At 61.6% G+C, this 3,183-nt stretch overlaps 1 non-coding gene and 1 pseudogene across 1 annotated transcript in view; both read right to left on the bottom strand.

Annotated features, from left to right (window-relative positions):
• Nucleotides 1–2,930, bottom strand: LOC148225683 (large subunit ribosomal RNA; annotated as a pseudogene; the record flags this gene model as incomplete).
• A 242-nt stretch (nt 2,931–3,172) lies between these two features.
• The window catches only part of LOC148225682 (5.8S ribosomal RNA), a 162-nt gene continuing 151 nt past the window's right edge, over nt 3,173–3,183 (bottom strand). Inside the window, exon 1 of the ribosomal RNA XR_015812584.1 lies at nt 3,173–3,183. This exon is cut by the window's right edge and continues 151 nt beyond it. This is a non-coding gene — a ribosomal RNA (5.8S ribosomal RNA).

Raw genomic sequence — 3,183 nt, 5'->3', positions numbered from 1 at the left:
CCGCGCTTGCTTGAATTTCTTCACGTTGACATTCAGAGCACTGGGCAGAAATCACATTGCGTCAACACCCGCGAGGGCCATCGCAATGCTTTGTTTTAATTAGACAGTCGGATTCTCCTTGTCCGTGCCAGTTCTGAGCTGACCGTCGTCCGGCGGCCGTACAGGCTTTAATGAGCGACGGCGCGGCCCCGGGGCGCCGCGAAGCGTCCCGGGCGCGCCGCCGCCCGCCACACAGCTTGGAAGATCCGAGGGTACGGCCAAGGCGAGGCGCGAAACCTTGAGCGGACGAGCGCCGTTGTTACGCGGCGCTGACAGCCCGCGGAAACCACCCCGTTTCGATCGATTCCCCCTTCCCGACCAGGCCCGACGCGCCACGGCCCTCAGAGCCAATCCTTATCCCGAAGTTACGGATCCAACTTGCCGACTTCCCTTACCTACATTATTCTATCGGCTAGAGGCTCTTCACCTTGGAGACCTGCTGCGGATATGGGTACGAGCCGGCGCGACATCTCCGCGTTGCCCTCACCTGAATTTTCAAGGTCCGAGGGGCCGATCCGGACACCGCCGCATCGGCGATGCTCTTCGCGCTCCGAGCCCTATCTCCCCGCTATAGGATTCCAGGGCGCTCGAACGCTCAGGCAGAAAAGATAACTCTCTCCGGACCTCCCGTCGGCGTCTTCAGGCCACTTTGGGTCACCCCGACGAACGCACTCGTGAGAGGGAACGATTTTTAATTCGGTTCCGCTGCCGGGTTCCGGAACTGCAACCGGATTCCCTTTCGCCCGACGGGTGTTGTCAGTAGTCTTACATATTGTATAATAATAATTTTACTTTACACCGTCATCGACATCGGATTTCTCCTAGGGCTTAGGATCGACTAACTCGCGTGCAACGGCTGTTAACGCGAAACCCTTCTCCACATCAGCCCTCAAGGACCTCGCTTGAGTATTTGCTACTACCACCAAGATCTGCACCGACGGCGGCTCCAGGCGGGCTCGCGCCCAGACCCTTCCGCGCTCACCGCCGCGACCATCCTACTCGTCGCGGCTTAAAAACTGCCGCGCGCCTCGTTAGAAACGACGGCCGTTCCGCTCGCCTGCGACGGTCGAGTATAGGCCGGACGCTACAGCGCTATCCATTTTCAGGGCTGGTCGCTTCGGCAGGTGAGTTGTTACACACTCCTTAGCGGATTCCGACTTCCATGGCCACCGTCCTGCTGTCATGAGCGACCAACGCCTTTTATGGTCTCCGATGAGCGTCCGTTGGGCGCCTTAACTCGACGTTTGGTTCATCCCACAGCGCCAGTTCTGCTTACCAAAATTGGCCCACTTGGCACTCCCATCCGAGCTCCGTCTTCACGCGCGCGAACGCGCTTTTCGAGCAAGACGGAGATCTCACCCATTTAAAGTTTGAGAATAGGTTGAGGCCGTTTCGGCCCCAATACCTCTAATCATTCGCTTTACCGGATGAGACTGTGCGAATCGTGCGACGACACTTTGCAGCGCGCCGACGATGTCTCTCGAGCGCCAGCTATCCTGAGGGAAACTTCGGATGGAACCAGCTATTAGATAGTTCGATTAGTCTTTCGCCCCTATACCCAGTTCAGACGATCGATTTGCACGTCAGAATCGCTTCGGTCCTCCATCAGGGTTTCCCCTGACTTCGACCTGACCAGGCATAGTTCACCATCTTTCGGGTCCCAGCGTGTGCGCTCTCAGTGCGTCTCGATAATCGCAACGATGGCATTTCTCGAAACGCCTCGGGAATGCGAGCGCACGCGCGCGAGCGCGGGCGCCATCTTCCCTGCGGCCGGGGCGCCGGAGCGCTCCGGCGCTGTTCACTTTCATTTCGCCTCTGGGTCTATCGACTCCCAATGACTCGCGCACATGCTAGACTCCTTGGTCCGTGTTTCAAGACGGGTCCTGTGAGTGCCCGAAACAAAACCACCGCCGACCGGGACGCGTCCGGTCCGAGAGCTCGCCGACGAGGCGCGCCGTCCGGCGCGGTCCCGCCGCGACTCCTGCCCCCCCCGAGGGGAGGGAGAGCGCGACGGGACCGCGGCTCCGACGTTCGGGAAGACCCGCGACGCGCTAGGCGCCGGGGCCCGAACGGGGGACGACGCCGCGACGAGACGGACGCCCCCGCGCGAGGCGGGGGCGGACGCGGTCCTTCGGTGTTCGCATACCGTCCGCCGGCGGCCGCTGAGCCCGCGGCTCCGGCGAGCGCTTTGACACGCTCGTCGGGACGGCCGCGCGGCCCGTTCGACCGCCTGTGTTAGTGTAAGCGGACGGGTCGCGGTGTTATACTAGGGGAGAAGTGCACGCGCTCCGCGAGCCTTTCGACCGCGACGCCGGCGACGCGACGCGACCCGCCCGTCTCCGGGCGGACGCGCAGCGCCGGCGCGGCGAAGCGGCGGACTCTGCGCGGAGACGCGATGAATGAATCTCCCCGTTCGCTCGTTCGAGTTCCACAGGTTTACCCCTGAACGGTTTCACGTACTCTTGAACTCTCTCTTCAAAGTTCTTTTCAACTTTCCCTCACGGTACTTGTTCGCTATCGGTCTCGTGGTCGTATTTAGCCTTAGATGGAGTTTACCACCCGCTTAGGGCTGCACTCTCAAGCAACCCGACTCTGGGGAGAGAGACCGTCGCGGCCGGCGACCGTCACCACGGGCCTGGCACCCTCTGCGGATAAGCGGGGCCCCCTTCAAGATGGACTTGGACTGGCCGCCGTGACTAATGACCGCGCGAATATAAATTAACATCTCCTCCCGAACGCTACATTTCCCGGCGGCCCGCCCGGGCCGCAGGATTCAGCGCTGGGCTGTTCCCGTTTCGCTCGCCGCTACTCGGGGAATCCTCGTTAGTTTCTTTTCCTCCGCTTACTGATATGCTTAAGTTCGGCGGGTGATCTCTCCTGATTTGAGGTCGACGTGTGTTTGTTTGTTTGTTTTAATACGTTCGATCGTGGCGAGGTCCGCGCAGAGCGAGCGCGACGACTAGCGTCGCCGCGCTGCAGAGCGTACGCGGCGCCTCCGCCGCGTTCGACCGTTTGCACAGCGTGCGTGCAGCGCGATTCGACCGGACCGGGCGCGCTCTAGTCGCACCCGGACGCCGGCATCGCTCGAGCGCTACCCTCGCGGGTGCGCGCAGTCTGGTGCGATACGCGTGCGCGACCCTCAAA

Source organism: Plectrocnemia conspersa, unplaced genomic scaffold, assembly GCF_051122295.1.
Source record: "Plectrocnemia conspersa isolate PC_06_02 unplaced genomic scaffold, ASM5112229v1 ptg000068l, whole genome shotgun sequence".
NCBI lineage: Eukaryota > Metazoa > Arthropoda > Insecta > Trichoptera > Polycentropodidae > Plectrocnemia > Plectrocnemia conspersa.
Note: the sequence above shows the minus strand (reverse complement) of the source record. Positions and strands in the feature narration are given on the sequence as shown.